We start from the raw sequence: 17,570 nt of genomic DNA, 5'->3' as shown, positions 1-17,570 counted from the left end.
ACACCACTGAGATCACTTCTCTGTGAGCTCGATGAATTTTAGAATAGGAGGAGCTGAGTTAGAAAGCCCTTTGGAAGCCATTTAAGTTTGCAAGAGGAGGGGACAAAAATATAAGGCCAGGTTTTGCATAGTCCCCAATGCACAGACATCCTTTAAGAAAAATATATGTAGGGTTGTCAAATACCGGCGATGAATGGAAGTTTGGTAGGAAGAGAGCTGTTTTGTTAGCAGGGGTGTTGTGCAGAGAGGCTCCACAATCCAGGGTCACCAGCTTCACGAAGGATGTTCTCACCTAGTCCGCCACTAAATTGTTATAAGGTATTTGCAGAGACAAATACAAATATCTGAGAAATTGCTCTGTGATGCAAGGAGGGTCTTTGAATAGTCCATTGACTGTTGCCTTGTGCTTTGTCTAGCCTCCTTTTCTGGTCCTTCACTAGCCTTCTGTAGCAGCACGTTTTCTATGTTTCTGCATCAAGAGACTGGACATGTTTTGGGGAGATTTGTGTGGTACATTTGCAGGTGCTTCCCTCCCTTCTTCTTGCTTCCCCACCTCCCTGGTGCAACACACCACAGGTGGTGCCTGTGGCTCTCTACATGGCCTTGGCTGCTCCACTGATCACCTGTGCACTCTCCTAAGATTGTGATCCACTGCTTGCATGGACTCTACCACTGCAGTTTGTGTCATTCCCCTCATCTCCTAACATAGTCCTGCCTCTGTTTGTCTTCCTGTGCAATAGCCTGGGCCTGACTCTACCTTACATCTAACTGCGCTATACACACTACTCACCTAGAGGAGAATCGGAGTACAGACTGAGGATCTCTATCCATCCAGTGCTGCCTGTTGAAGACCTGGTCACAACCCTGGATTCGCTGCTGACTCTCTCGGTGCTCAGAGCCAGGGCAGGACCTGTGCATCCTGGCCCAAAGCCTGGGGAATCCAATATTTTACTAAGAGCTCCACTCATGTCTGGAGTGCAGTGAGGTGCGCTCACCAAGACTGTTGTGATATGTACAGTGAATTGAAGTGTTCTTTTCAGTAATGTTGAAATTCAGGGTTCTGTGCAATGAGACACTGCAATGTCCAGCGAGACACTTTACTGACAGAGAGAGATTGAGATGTAAATTGGTGATCTGTGGCATCGATTCAGTGTTTCCAAAATCATTTCTGTTGGACACTGCTGGAAGAGTACAGGTTTGGATATTACACCCTATGCCCAACCATAAGTAACTATAAAGGAATGCATAACCTGTACCTTGTTACTGCCGCCTCATAATATACTTTACATGAAAATAGTCATCCTTTGTAATTAATTGTCATTCAAACTACCAAGTAATAAAATCTTGCACAATCTGTATGGTACTCTATCAATACTTTATTCCCTTTCACATTTGTTACCTATGCCGAACACTGTTGTTTGGCTGTATAAAACCTTAATTGAACATTGTGCCTCTGAAAACACATGTTTCAAACTCGACGCGTCTTCAGGGAATTCAATAAGGTATTCAACTAGAATAATAATGCATGTTCTTACTAAATATGTCACATTTTCAAAAGTTAAATGTAATCATTTGAGTCTTCAAAAATAATTTCCCAATAAATCTGTGACTGGTCCTTTTTTTCGTTATATTTTTCAAATAGGTGAGTGGGTCAGTTATTGCCATGACCTAGTTTGTTTCTATAGTTTGAGTGTCTATTTACTAGTAACATCTAGTCCCAGGGCGGTGGCACTCTAAACTTTATCCCTCTCAATCAATTTGTATTGTGGAGTTGTCAAGTCCTTTAATCATTTATGTTGTTCATTTTGCCTGTTGTCTACCCATTAATGGTAGACAAGTTGTGGGGAGGACCATAACTGTGTAGGGAGATTTAAGAGATGACCGTGTGTTCCCTGGATATACAGCAGACCCTATGAATAATATAAATAAATAGAGTATACAGATCTTTTCTCACACTCTTGGTTATTGTCTCCATGTCATCAACGCGCATTCATGGAAGGCTTTGAATAGGTGTAAGCACCGCCATTGAAGCAATGTCACGTTAGCATTCTAACCTGTGGTCACAGACTAATCTTCCAAGCCTCTTTCCTGTGTTTCCCATATCAATGACTCGCTCCGCCCCCTTCCTGGCGTTGCAACCCATGTTGTTCCTCTTTGGGTCTAGATCCTGTTTTCCAACCTCCCCGACTCCATTCCTCCCTGCTTGCCTCGCTTTCCTGGATTCGGCATTCCTTCCCTCCTGCCTCTGGCTGCTTACCTTGGTTCTCCGCTGCCTTCCCAGCTCTGCTTACCTAGGCCTCCAGAGCCCTCCCTGCTCTGCTTACCTTCTTCCTTTCTTGCTATTTTCTGTAGTGCTAACACTTACTCAACTGACCTGATAATCCTGCTTGCCAGATGTCTCCATCTGCTAGTTTCTTTTATGCCTCACAGCTTTTTCCCTGCAATCGGGCTGTTTCTTGGAGGTGTGCCTCTAACCCCCTTTATTTCTACCCTTAGGGCATAGTAGCGACTTCCCGGAACAGACCCTATCTCTTCGACAAGAAGGGAACATACAAGCTTTGACCTGTGGAGGCCAAGTAAAGCCACTCCGACCAATCCGCCTTCTCCTCCTCAGGTGAGAGTGAAGGGGAGCATTGTGAGGCTCCATCCCTGAGACCGTTGTCTTTTATTTTGGGGATTTGGCCCCTAGAAACATTAGGTTTAGTTAGGTGGAGATCTTTTCCCTCATACATTAGGCGCCATATTACATGCCCACAGGAGTGCAGGGTGGGGTGGGAGGGCACACTGCTACCACGTAAGTAAGGTGACGGGGAGAATGTAGTCAACAAAAAAGGAGACAACAGCCCAATGTCCATGTGTTGTGCGGTGAGCCAGAACTGCGCTCAATCCTGGGCATGCAAGTATGGGAGGCAGTGAAAGCGAGACCTACAACAGCAGAGATAGTATGTAATAGGAGGTGAAATGTCCAATCTGTGTATCATTGAACTTTTAATATACTTTGTAAAACATTATTACACTCTAAACAATACCATACTATGCTTTGCAAACCCTAAACACTACTTTACACTATAATCCCTAATATGCTATATTGTACCATCGAGCATGTTTACACTAAACACTGCAGTTTATTGTACATTGTTCCTTTTCTCAAATGGTAAGCAGCTGGGATCTTACAGCGGAACGAGAATGTGTTTGCCTTTTGCTGGCAGTGCACATCCATCGGATCTGCTTCCCCTCGCACACCTTTCAGGCTTTCATATGTGGGAACATTACATACAACTCAATGGGAAGTTGCAGGCAGTGCTGCTCATATGGAGGACACGATTGGCCAGTTCAAGGAGAGCCGAAATGAGGTCTTTAGCTCGTGTGGCAAGACTTTATAGTTCATATCTTCCTTTTGTCTTCTTTTTTCTGTTTCTTTTTTTAAGGTTATATATTTGTGAGTTGGGCTTTCTTTGATCCTTTTGCTTTTACTTTATGTTGCTCTGTGGGAACAGCGTCCATTTTATTTTTTTGTAATAATAATGGGCCTCATTATAGTCTTGCCGGTATCCTGGCATTGCTGCCGGATAACGAGTGCTGGAGGGACAGAATTAATCCTCATTCATGGAGTCCCATTGGATTGGGATTTGCTGTCTTTTGGAGAAACAACATGTCAATGAAAAATGGGGGAAAAAGAGATGGGCGAAAAAAATTGATACCAGGGAAAAGAAAGCCAAGATTACAGATTTGACTGCTACAGGGTCATGAAGGCAAAGAGAATGAGGAACATAATCATTAAGACCGATCTTAAGAAACTCCAGAGGTAAACCGCAAAAAAAAAAAATCAAGACCTTTCTATTGAATAAACCAGCAAAAGTTATTTACTATAACAAAAAAATAATACAATAAAATCAAAGGATTGTTTGCCCCATCATCCTGATTTGCTTTTTGAGCACAAGAACCAGGGAGATTACATCAATGATGCAGCGCTAACATTTCTGACAGTCTGTAAGCATATTCAAAAGACTCTAGAATCTAGCTGAGCCATTTCACAATAACCAGTTGCCTAGGAATAAAAACCATGGATGATCCTGCTTTGCCTTTGTGAATACTCATACTGACATACTCATTAATAGTATTGTGCTGTTTAAAGAGATTTTGAACAAATATGGGGCCAGATTCCAGCAGATGGAATCATCCATCATGACAGCAAGCTGAGGGAGGCCAATGCGATTTTCAATCTTTTAATCCACTTTTGGGCTTGCACAGAATTATTGAAATGGCTGTAGATTTTGTGATGTATAGCCATTAAATAGGCAGCCTCTCTGTCCTTTGATAGGAAGTACTGAATTTTGAGGTTAAAGGAATGCACAAAACAGGGCACAAGGTAATAATTGCCATGTGTCATTGCATGCACAATGTTGCTATAACTGTCGCACCAGTCAATACATTTGATCTTGTACTTCCCAACACCATGGCATTGAACACTGCCAGGATATTTCCTGTTGTGTGAAGATTCTCCATAGCAAACATTTGAAGAATTACTTCTAGTGATTTATTTTTGGGTATTTCACTTGAAGCAATAGTGGTGGTTGTCCAGCCAGTGTGCAGTTCCTTAAAATTTGCCAACCGTGCAGTGATGCACATATACTAAGTTGCCTGTCCACTGGACCACATGTCCATTGTCACATGAATGATGTGGACAATGGACTCCAACAGTGCCTTTCCGATTGACGCTAAAGATTTTTTGTGAAGAACTCGCAAATGTGGGAAACGTATGTGCTGCTGTGTACTCGCTATCTTGAGCATATGACTTCAACACATTCCTGGAATCGTAAAATATCCATAAAAAAATAAGGCATGAGCTTGACTGCCGAAATTGCCACTGTAAAAATGAACCAGGCAATATTTTGTCTAGTACTCTGTAGATTAAGCAACAACTATGAACAAGAATGGTTTACAGCTCTGTGTCACCTGGAGGCTTGAGCAGGGGACATGCGCCTTGAAGCCTTGCTCCCTTAATTCATTTGTGTTTTGATTGTTCCTGCACCATCATCAACTTCTTCATCAACCATAAGCACTTATTCTGATAAGCAGACTATTCCCCATAATGATTTTTTTCAAGTTATTACACAGTTCCCAGCTGCCATCATGTGTGCCCACTTTCCAATGGCACACAGCATTTGCTGTAGAGTATGCACATGGCAATGCAGTGATTCGTTTTCCAAATGGTGAACAACTCTCATGTGAGTGATGCAGCATTTTAACTCTGGTAAAATGATTGGAATAGATCTCCATTCTGGTGGTGCCTGTAAATTCACATATCTCTAGGGTTGTTATACTGCTGTCTGTTGATGCTACAGTGCTTCTGAATGTGGGCGTACAATGACACTGATGCTACAGAGGCTGTTTGCTTTGCTGAGTACTTGTGCCATACAGTCACTATTTGACCGACTTGTCCAGGGCCAAGAGAAGTACCATTATCATTGTCATCACTAGAGTGCTTGTTGATTCCTTTTACTATGGCCTCAGGGGTCAATAGATGGTCACTTACATCATCGCCTGAAGGAGGTGACAGGAAGAAATAGCTGTGCTTGGCTATTTCCTCACTTTCACATCATTCCAACATTCATGTGTAGATATTACCGCTCTGCATCCAGCTGGACCTGTATTTTTGAAGTGTTTGCTCTTCCTCCTCTTTAACGCATCACCAACTAAGGCTGTCTTCAGCCGACATCACCAGTCAGAATAGGAGAGAGATAGATTGGACAGTGTCAAAGAAACAGAGACAGAAAGAGAGAGAAAACTAGTGAAAGAGTTAAAGTGACATAGTGAGAAAGAGTACCCGAAAGAGAAAAGCAAGAGAGAATGACAATGGAAAAATGAAAAAGAGACATTGACAGTGGCAAAATGAGTGGGAGAGCGAAATTTAGAGTGGTAAAAATAGAAGGGGATCTAGTAGAGAGATAGGGGAAAGAGAAAAAGAGAGGGAGATGAGGACTGACATTGACAGTGTCAGTGTGTGTGTGTGTGTGTGTGTGTGTGTGCGTGTGTTTTTGTGTGTGTGTGTGTGAGAGAGAGAGACAGAGAGAGAGGAAGAGAGGTAGATAGAATGAGAGATTATAAAGGGCAAATTGAGATAGAGAGAAAGAGAGTGAGGGGGTAGAGAGAGATTATAAGGGGGAACATTGACATAGAGAGAGAGAGAGAGAAAGAGAAAGAGAGAGAAGCGTGAGAGAAAGAGAGATGAGGTAGAGAGAGCGATAGAGAGAAAACAAGAAGCACATTGGCATTGGCAAGGTGAGAAAGTGAAATGGAACTGTCTGCAAAGGTCAATGGTAGTAGCACTGAGAGAATTCCAAGTTAGCTTGCTCTGTTAGGCCTGTTCTATATATTTCTCTGGCCTCTAATGCATTTGATGACTTCCATACCATTCTCATTCCTTGGTATCTCATGCTATGATTTGCTATATGTGCTTTTATAACTGTCTGTGCCCAACACCAATCTTCCCATAGACGTATGTTCTTGCATGTTCAAATTCTACATTCCAACTAAACCAACTTCACATAGGAATTGAGCACTTCTTCCAACAGATATCCAACATCGGAAACACTACAACACTGGGTGAAGGCCCATGGTGCGGATGCTAGGCCAAAGAGAAGGCATGTGAACCTCCATAGCTCCGTGCCCCACTTGAAGCAGAGATACTTCTGGTGTTCCCTTACTATAGGAATGGTCAAGTAGGCGTCTTTTAGATACAAGCAGACGAGCCAATCTCCCATCCTGAGTAGATCTCGAAGCAGGTGGATACCTTCAATCTTGAAGTGCCTGTATATGACCCATTCGTTTAAACTCTTCAGATTTATCACTGGCCTGACCTTCTCCCCTCTGTGGACAATAAACATGTTGCTGATGAAACCCGGACCTTCCTGAACTTCCCGCTTTATCGCCCCTTTGATTTCTAGGCTGCGCAGTTCGTCGAATAACTGTGACTGCTCGCTTTGCGCTATAAATAAAGGAGCTAGCTTCTGCGCTTGGGCGGGGGTACCTAGGAATTCTAGACGCATGCCTGATACTGCTTGAAGTACGCAAGCATCGCTGGACAATTCGTGCTATGACTGCAAAAACCAGATTGTTCTGCCCCCTACTTCGTGGACTGGGATTTTAGTACTCACCGCCTGGCGTGTTTTTCTGCCTGTAGGCCCCTCTCCCCCTCCTGTTCCTGGGGTAACGGCTACTTGAAGGGAAGACGTTATCCTGCTGGCCGTTTTCCCAGTATTGGGCTCTCAGTCCCTGGGGTCTTCTGTGTGTTGTAAAATGACCTAACACTCGACCCCTCTGTCGTCCAGTCCCAGCAAAAACCTGACTAGAAAAGATTCTCGGTATCGAGCTTTGAGCCTTCTCCAAGGCAGAATACGTCCCGACAAACTGGTTCATCTCCTTGGCGAAGGCGTTACCAAACAACATGCCTTTTGCTCCTTCACCCGCATCGTATGAAGAGAGGTCGCTCAGCTTGCTGTCTATTTTCAAGGGTACTCCTCTTCTCTTCTCCGAAGAGAGTGCGCAATTTGCATTTCCTAGTAAGCAGACTGCATGTTGGGCCCAGTTCGCTAGGGCTCGAGGCTCCACCGGCGTGCCAGTGTCTATGGCCCTTTCGGCCAAATCCATAATCTTTGTGAGTGGCCCAGAGAAGTCCAGGAGTTTATCGTGGCACCCTCGCCCCGCTCTGTCCACCCCTTTCCTCACATCCTTGGATGACTTAGTGACAAAGGTCACCATCTTCGAGTCGAGGTCCAGGGTGTCAGTGACTTTGCCCGGCATCTCTGGTCTGGGGCACTCCATCCTCATCTTGGACCTTACTTCCCTGTCTAGAGGTTTTCTTATATGTTGCGCGATGTATTGCACCACTCTGGGCATAGGCACCCAGTCAGTAGATCTTGGATGCCTTATTGCCTCCGGATCAAACATATCCGCTCAACTTTCCTCCTTTGGGGGATGCTCTGTTAGCTTGGGTTGGAGGGATTCCTCTTCCTCCCCACTCTCATCGTCAGGAGTGTAACCTGTATCCTCTTCCTCCCCTGTATTATACACCCCTGGGGTAGGGGGTCGAGAGCCTGGCACTGCCACCCTTTTCAAAAAAGGCCTCTTTCAGCCTGCTCACTGGGTTGACTGGCTCTTGGGGTCTCAAGTCTACTCCTTCAGGATGGCTTGGGGCACCATAGAGTTTTTACTCTTCTGAGCTTTTTTAATGCCCTGGTGTTCAACCCCTGATTTGGGGAATCGAGCTGAGGTTCCCTCGCCAGGGCTAAGCGCCCTCCTCTTCTTGGGCTTTTCGTGCTCCGCTTTTTGCTAATTAAGCATAGCTTCCGGATGATCTAATCTCTGTGACAAGGGTAGTACTCCCTCTGACACTGCATGCGATAAGGAGTCTCCCAGGACTCTCTTAAAACTGAGGGAGAGGTCCTGGTCTTCTCCTAAGGGCTCCTCTGCCCATTCTTCCGAGCTCCACTCTGGCGTGGTGGATCTAGACCATATGGGCTCATTGTACTGTGCCATGTCGGTGCTGTGGAACCTCAGCCTTAATATCAGCCCACGAGGTGTCTTAATACTGAGTGGCAGGTACACTCAGCTTCAAATCACAATATTTGAATTTCTTTTATTTTTATTTTTATTTTTAAAATAATCTCCAACAACTCCTTTATCGAGCCAAAGCGTTCTTTGACTGTACTCAGTGAAGAAATGGTTCGAAAAGCGCGCTGGCTGCTGGGGCACAACTTTCCCTTTGAGTGCTCCTGCTGGGTCCTAAAGCCTCTCCGGGAGGGCGTTCGCTGAGCGTAGAAATCTGAGGAGGCGGGACCGGCTGCCTTATGAGAGCGCAATTACTCGCGGCTCCGGCCCCGCTCCTGCTTACACAGTGATCGAAGAGAGGCTTCTACCTGCCTACTAACGTGGAAAAGATTTGCAGTACTTAGGAAGTATCGAAGCGGACGTTCTACTTTTGCCACCAGGTAACGGAGCCTGACTTGAACAAGCTGCTAACGCGTACCTCACGCGCAATGAATATACTTCACTTAGCTTAGCATTAACTACAAGTCATGTGCTCTATCAATGGTAATGCATGCGCTCTATCAAATATATTGAGTCTCATACAACGTAATAGAAAACGTATAAAACAAGCACTTACCTTGTGGGACAGCAACAAAAAAAGAGGAGTTGGACTCACTAAAGGGGGCTATTATACATATGGCACAGCCTTGTTGGACGAAGGGAGATGGCCAGGACTACATAAACCCAGAGGATCATGGGGATTTGTAGTTTAAAGAGACCTTTTAATTCAGCTTTCAAAACGTTACTACCCCTGTTTTGTTTTTGGCCTCCAGAGCACTTGGGAGGAAACAAAAAGGTGCTGTTAAGTTTTTTAAGAAAGTAAAAGATGTGTTAAAGTTAAATTGCTGTGGGAACAGTAATAAAAAAGTAAAGCATAATGTTTGCCTCCTGTCTCGCCATAGAATTATTAGCACTATCTTTTGCAACCAGTTTCCAAAACAGTTTTATATCGTTAGAGGATGTGGCTTTGCTTAAAACATTCCATAATTTCAGCGAAGGTTCGGATTTATTTCTCTCTCGATCATTTTTTATGTTCCCCCTTAAGATGGAATATGCCGCCTACTTTTAGACGTGCACCTCTTATAGCATTGTTCAGTTTCTATTTGCTTTATTTACAATATGAGCCCAACCATTGCGCGTGTTTCTTTATACATGTACATTTTCTGTACTTTGGTATCTTTATTTTAGTAATTTGTGTACAGAGGTTCATTACTAAACTTTTGAATTTTGCTATATAGCCAACCTCTTGCTGTTGGGTTTCTAAGAACAGACAGCACCTTTTGCCAAATGCATCTGAGCGTATTTGACTTCTTCTGCATTCTTAGAGAGAGTGTGTGTTGTATTGGGGCCTCCTTGATCTCCATAGCCCAGCCAAATTTCCTTAGGTCAGTTGTAAACACTAACGGTTGGGGGCCATTCTCTGTGCGGTCTATCACTAGAAATCTTTAATTCTACCAAACAGGCAGAAATCCGTCATAATATAGCCTATTATAGATGAGTATTGCCCTCTTCTAAAAGTGCTCTTAGGATGGTTGTCCTTCTGGCATCTCACATATACTTCCAACCAGAGCAAATTAAGACATTAGGCTATCTAATTGCCTGCTGCCTCTATTACTCTTGGCTACTGGAAGATTCCTGGGTGGGAGGCCATATGCTTTCTCCAAAAGCCTCACTTGGAACAACCTATTCCGTTTGACATTAACATCGCCCATAAGTGTTATATTGCAATTAGCACCGTTACCCAAAATGCAAAGATCTCTTCAGTACTTTCAGACTGGCGGCCTCATCCTATGGCAGTATATAATTATTGATCGCTATGAGTTTGCTTTGTCAGTCATATGAAGAGAAGACCAGGCTCGGACTGGCCTATAAGGCAATAGGGCAATGCCGAACCAAAAACACAAAATGCTAGTGTTGGCACGTTTTTTTGGTGAAATTGGACCAGTGTTTTGGCCAATGTGGGCCAGTTTGATTAATTTCTTCACCATGCGGCTAGTAGTTTTGACCAGTGTTACTGAGTAAATATTCTAATGCACAATTTGCATCACATTTTATCATAAACCACCCCCTTGGGTACTACTCAAACAGTCTATCACAAAAGGAATGAATTGCCATAAGCAGCTGTGGGCCACTTTTCCATTAGTGCCCAAAACAATTAGTGTCCAACCCTGGAGAAGACTAAAACAATGATTGGTTTACTATCAGGGAACAATCTCTTTACCTGCAGCCCATCGCCCCATGTATGCCAGTCTCCCTTTATTCCTTCCCTTCTGACTTTTTTCTGCTTTTGCTCCAGAAAGCAGAAACCAGATGGTCGGCATGGTGGTCTGGGATGGTGTGCTGGTTTCTTTAGTACTGATCCTTTCTACATGCCCAAGAGACAATCTGGTCTGTATATGTTAAAACCTTCATGTACTCTGTTGAATGCTTACTTAGACACTATCATCTCATTGGTTACGGCTGAGGCCTGCAGGGCTTTGTCCATCTCTGATCTTGTTAGATCGATGATGGGGAGGGGTAGATCAGATGCTGCCCTATCGTGATGTAAATCTTCATTTTCATCCAAGTTTAATGGCGGTAAATGGGCTGATGTGGTCGTACCATGCATCGTGTGTTAGGGATAATTCTCATTTCTGTGCTAATTCCCTACTCACTCTTGAAGCCCGTTCTAAAGAGATGCAAGAAATGCTTGGCACTCCGTTTTATATGACAGTACAATAGTCTCCCTTTTGGGTTTCGTTTGAGCATGAAGGGATTTATCCCATATAATGAACACTTCCATAGAACCGACTACATATGCTATTTTTCAGTAGCACTATACTAGCCCGGATTTGAAAAAGACACATGCAGTGTCGAAACACGTGTCATCTTAGAAGGCAAAAAACATTGAAATAATGTGAATACCTAATCATAAATTGAAATTTCATGTCAAGCACATTTGTGTGTAGTAGGTATCTTTGTGTGAGGACATCCCATGTTCTTTGTTTCAATGCAAGAGGTTGGGGCTTGACCTCTTTCTTTTGTCCTTACATATCTGCGACATCGGAGAAATCGCAATTATCTAGGGCGCAGAGCCTAGTCAAACTGGCACACCAAACAACACCACCCTCAATTCAGTACTTTTACTCACTCTCTCATGTGTTTTGACCTGATTTGGATCATGTGTTTCCTCTGATTTTGGAGTCGGACAAACTCCATAGGCATCTTCTTTTTGTATGGTGAGACACAGCACCTTTAGTGCAGTGTCACAAAGAAATCCTTTAGATTTCTCATAAGGTTTAAATACCTTTTCTTGTGTGAACTACCGTTGTCAAGAAAAGTAATGAGAAATTGACTGTACTCTCCTTTTCTCTTTGTGGGTCCAGCACACACCATCTTATGTGGAGTGCTGGGGGTTACCTAGTAGCCCCTTTTTTTACATTCTCATGTAAAAAAATGTATGTTACCTCACTACTTTAAATGGCTGGTGGTAGTGGTTTAATTTTCCTTCTATTGTGCTTTTCTACCGCAGACTGAATCCTCAGCTGCAGTATAACACCCATGGATGACCATTTTGTCAAAATGACCCCGGACTTCTTTTTTCACCATTTTATGTTTGTGAGGTCTTTCTTGGGTTTGACCCCTTTGTTCATTTTGCCTTTGGCAGCCTTCAGTCCTGAAACCCGCCTCTGGCTTCAGTGTGTCTGGAAAGGCAGGATGTGATGAGGTTCCCGAAACACCCCTTTCCTTTGTCTCTGGGAATACATGACTGAAACTGGTCCTGATTGGATGGCTGTGTGATTGACAGCCTAGACTGTGCATGCATGATAGAAACCTGCTTAAAAGGTGAGGGTTTTGGGACTGGAGTCAGAGTCGACCACTGGGAGAAACACCCGACGAAGAAACTGTGAATGAAGCTTGCTGCATCCTCCTGGACCTAGTACTGCCCGGGGAAGCCCTGCTGCTGTGCTGAAACTCCTCTTTCTGATCGACAAGAGAAGCTCCAGAAGGGACGATTTCTTCCCATGGGTTAGTGGGACCAACTTACCCCGAGACGAACTCCACTGGACCACCTTCCCCGACTAGCTGTACTTCTTTGCTGCTGCAGGAACCATGTGCCAGGGGTCGAGAAATCCAGAGTCGAGTGAAATGTCTGAAATCCTACCAGAAGTTCCAGGAGTCTCCTAAGGACCCATCAGAAGCACGTCGATCAGAGCTCGAGTCCTCTCACCAGAGTGCAGGACTCATGATGTGAAGGAAGCCCAACTGATATCCAGATCCGCGGTGGTGCTGTTTTCTGAGTGCTGAAACCACGAAGTGCCGCAGATACAAAAAGAGCCGGTAGCTGCCAACGACCTCCAAATTGCTGCTGCAGGAGTCCTCCAGATGTCCTCCCTCTTGTCCCCACGACTGAGCCTCAGGAAACCAGGATCTGCATTGCTGCAACAGGACAGAATCCAGCTGGACCACTCTTCTTCAAACCAGAGGTATTGTCTCAACTGTGCTCTTCTAAGTTGAGACTTGCATTGGCTACTTTGGTTGTAGTTCATTCCAACTCTGCTTTTCACAAGTGTAACAGCTTGTGGCCCTACAAGTGATTTCTACAAAACTCTCCAAATTTGTGCAAGACTTTTATTTAACTAAGAAGTGCCTGAGCTCCATAGACTGTGCTCTAATTGACTTTGGCTGTGCTGGCTCCCTGCAGACTCTTCTAGTCCACTGACTACGACATTTCTGTCCCTCATAGGTGGTAAGTTGTTTTTAGACTGTTATTGCTGGGAAAGGCTTGTCTAGACTTCCTTGGAAGATTTAAGTATACTCACATGCACTGAGAAACTGTTAACCTTTTTCCTTCCTTTAACCTTTCCTTTCTGCAACCTCAGAATCTGCAAAGTATAACTAGTGATATATAAATGCCATTACTGTCCTTGCAAATGAAGTCACCTCCGAGAGTAGGAAGTGTGTAAAAAGCATATCCAAACAGTATCCACTAACTTGTGCTGATTCTGGAAAACTATTTTATAGTATATCTGATTGTAACATATCTTGTCCTTTTTAATGAACGCTTATTTAAAAATTGATGTTAAATAAATCAATACATATTTATAACTGAAACCTTGAGTGTAAGTGTTACTTGGATACTTGTATTTGCAAATTTCATTGCTATAGCTCTTCAGCTCACATTTACCCCTCTTGAGATAGACCTGGATGCTCAGTCACACTACTAACTTGTGTAGTACAGACCTATAGCAAAAGGTGGGTTACCTAATACCAAGCAGATAAGTGTTGTGTAGTCGCATACAGTGTTACTACATCAATTCCTACCTAACATCGTAGATATGGCACTGCCTGCATTTTACATCTAGATATAGCTCCACCTCTTTCAATGCCAAGGCCTCTCTGCATTGAATGGAACAAACCCTGAAGTGGGGGTTGCTGAAACCGAAGCAGACATTGCATCCCCACATTACATGGAGTCGCATAGGATCCTGACCGACGTAAAACTTTAAAAAAAACCATCAGCAAACCCCAATGTTTCCTGGATGGCAGCAATCAGCGCGACCTTGTATGAATTTCTGTTGCCCGGTTTTCTTCCTTTAAAGGTTACAATGAGACTTTGCCTCCTCCAGTCTTTTAGAACATCTTCGTTTTCAACTCGCATCTGTGATTGACACTCATTTGTCTTTCTGGAAAATGCCTCCTTCAAGACCTTAGGATGTTTAAACCTCCTCCTGGGGTAGAGTTAAGGTGGCAGCTCGGTTATTTTCAGTCAGATTCTTTGATTTTGGCTTTGAGATCTCATATCTTCATGCCTCGCTGACAGTCGCTGTATATAGATGGGTTCCGTTTACCATTGATATTCGTTGTTTCCTCCAAGGGTTGGCTGGGAGAGTGTGCTTCTAGTGCAGGGCATTCCGGGACCATCTTTCCCTGATTAGCCGTCCTAGAGGGATCTCTCTACTCAGACTGTTCTGAAAGGGAGTGGTGGGTGTGTCCTATCAATGATTTGTTTTCCTTCATTTGTTCTCCCTCAGCAAATGTAATTATGTTGAGGGCACTTCTTAACTTGTGTTCTCTGAATACCAGATTGTCTATTATCATCAGGGATTTCATTAGACATTGCTTGTCACACATGAGCTCATTTCTTAATGCCAGAATACTTTGTTTGAGTTCTACAAGCGTTACAGCGAGGCTGCTCAGACGGCACCCCATATCTTCAGTCAGGAACCATCAGTTCCATTTCGCAGGTGTGTCAGGCCGCTTGAGATTGGTGGATGTCTGGAGTTCTGTTGATACACAGGAGTCCCGCACCCTCGTCATTGAAATCCAGCGGTTCTAGGAGATCCCATTCTGGTCGTTTGGCTGTATGATGTCCCCACAGCCCTCGAGGAGCCTGCATCACATCATCTGTATTCCATTATTCCATTAACGTCCACCAGCGAGAGGGTTCTTCTTTCTCGGTCCCTCCTTATTGAGACAGTTTTCATCAATTCATCTCTCCAGAGCCTCCAGGATCGATTTATCAGACACTTGCGTAGCCCCTTGATGTTGCCCTGGGGAATTGTCTGCCGTCACAGGCTGGGGGGGAGGGAGGGCGCTCATCTTCACAGACTTTATTGGCTTCATAAAAGCTTGTGGTTGTTGTCCGCAATAACCACGTGTTTTAGACTACCCGCAAGAGGTGGCGGTAGGGAGGAAAGGGTAGTGGTCTGTTAGTGCCATCAGATGAAAATTTGAGATAGAGCCCCCTTTGGTGCCGTCCCCGCTACTAGGTCTCAGGGCTGCCCTATGGCAGGAGAACGTGCTTCTGGAGACTGCCCTGTCCCCCTCTCCATGATCTTCTGGCTGCGAAGAGCCCCATTTATTGTGGACTGGCCTAGCACCCATAATATCATGGGGTGTATATCTTCCTACCGTTATTGGCATTACCTGCTTTTAGCTTTCTGTTTAGGTTTGGTTTTAGTGAGAGTTTTTGAAACTAAGCCCAGACAAACATATAATTGGCCGTTGTGGTCGCTGTTTGCTAATTATAGATGTTTTAATAAGCAAAAGAGGTAAAAAAGAAAATCAATCAAAGTGGTCCCCTTCTTGTGCATAGGGCCACTCTTTGACTTGGCTAGACCTTTGTCACTCTTAGTTACTCTTAGGCACCTTTATCGGAACTTGGGCGACCTTATACAGTGTTGAAACCTGTGGGTGTTAAACCCCTTAACCCTCAACTGCCTCCTTGGATTACTGAAGATTTACATAGTACTAATAATATTCTTTATATTTGTTTGCAGAGGTAATAAAACTGACTGAGACTGTTCCAACAGGTGTTAGTGAATTCCTGATAGTTGCCTCGATACAGCACTAAACACATTCGCACCGCCGGTATCCATCAGTCAGTTTACTATATGCTGGGCGCTAATGCTCACAATCACACCTAAGGGCCGATTCATGGAATGTATTGTGCAGAAAATAGGCTACTTGCGCCCAATCTGCAAGCGCAACTCTGTTTGTCAATTCATGGAATCAAATGTGCAGCACTTTTCCTGGACTTGCATGGATTTTGCACTGGCCTGGCACGCCTGTGTGAGCTGTCGAGGGCCTTGCGTGAGAATCTGAGCAGAGGGTGGGTGTGGCCTTTGCAGAGGGCTGGGAAGAGGGTGGAACACCATAAATGATAGCTAACTTGCGAAGAAGTTGGCGTTCCAAGGGACAGCCTGCAGGCAGTCCCTCACGTGCTCACTATTGCGTGGCAAGATACATATTCATGGAATTGATCGCGCAACGTGTCGGCATCGAAATGCCCACACAAGTACTTCATAGGATCTGCCAATGGAAGTCTGGCATAAGAACACTTGCGTGTATGATTTTCAGCACGCAGGTGGGATTGCATATCGGATTTCTAGGTGTGTATACTCAATCAGAGTTTCGATGTAACATAGGGGTGCACGTAAGCTGTGTAGTGGCGTGCAGGGACGTTTTACGTTGGTTTGCACGGACATTTCCCAAGGTACGAATTTTCATACACATGTTGTCGGGGTGCCGGATACACTTATGGGAGGCCTGCTTACGGGGGACCCCACGCACCGTATGAAGGGTGTGTGTATTCGGGAGCACGTAAAGGTAGTTTCCTACTTTGCGTTTGTGCGTGTCGGGGGCATTCCAACCGTGACTTGTGAATATGGTACTTTGCATAAACTATTCCATGAGTATGCCTTGCGTGCATTTTTCTTTCGGTGCGCATGCTGGTGCAGTGTCCTTCTCGACGCACGGCCCTTGCACAATATCTGCACTGAATTCCATGAATTGGGCCCTAAGGGTTTTACCCAAAACCCAGTGCCACTGTGCAGGAAGGGGGCGGGCCTTTTGTCTACGTCCCATAGTCACTGCCTCAGCCTACCTCGGGCAACTGACCTCAGATCAGATGCTTATCTGGCCCCGTAATTACAGCACTTAAGACAGGTATGGCATAGCTGGAAGTCTGTACAGTGACTGTTGTTTCTGGCTCTTGCTGCGTTACCACAACACTGTCTGCAACATCGTCTGCAATCTGCGCAAAAGATGCTTTTTGTAAGAGAGATTTTAGCCAAATTACACGCAGTTTGAAAAACACTTGCATGAAACAAAGGAAAGAAATTATTTCAGATCGATCAATTGAAATAAAAAGAATAAAATAACATCACAAAGACACTTACGTGGTGATTCATGGAATAAATGTGCACCAAAAATGGGGCGCATTCATGCAAAACACACACAAGCGCCCGTTTACCAATTCATGGAACACATTGCGCGTGGCTTACCTGAGACATGCGTTGAATCTGGTCAAACACGTCACTGCAACACCACGAACGCCTTGCGCGATACAGCCAGTGAAGGTGCACATTGTCCAGCACACACACCTAAAAAGGGGGCGGAACACATGGAATGGGGAACAACAATCGAAAATGTGGGCGTTACGGGAAGCACTGCAGTAAAATCCTCACAACTTCCACACGCGTGCTAACAACAAGTAA

The sequence above is a fragment of the Ambystoma mexicanum genome, chromosome 5q (assembly GCF_040938575.1).
Source record: "Ambystoma mexicanum isolate Mex_15411 chromosome 5q, UKY_AmexF1_1, whole genome shotgun sequence".
Taxonomy (NCBI): Eukaryota; Metazoa; Chordata; class Amphibia; order Caudata; family Ambystomatidae; genus Ambystoma; species Ambystoma mexicanum.
This window is presented reverse-complemented; position numbering follows the sequence as displayed.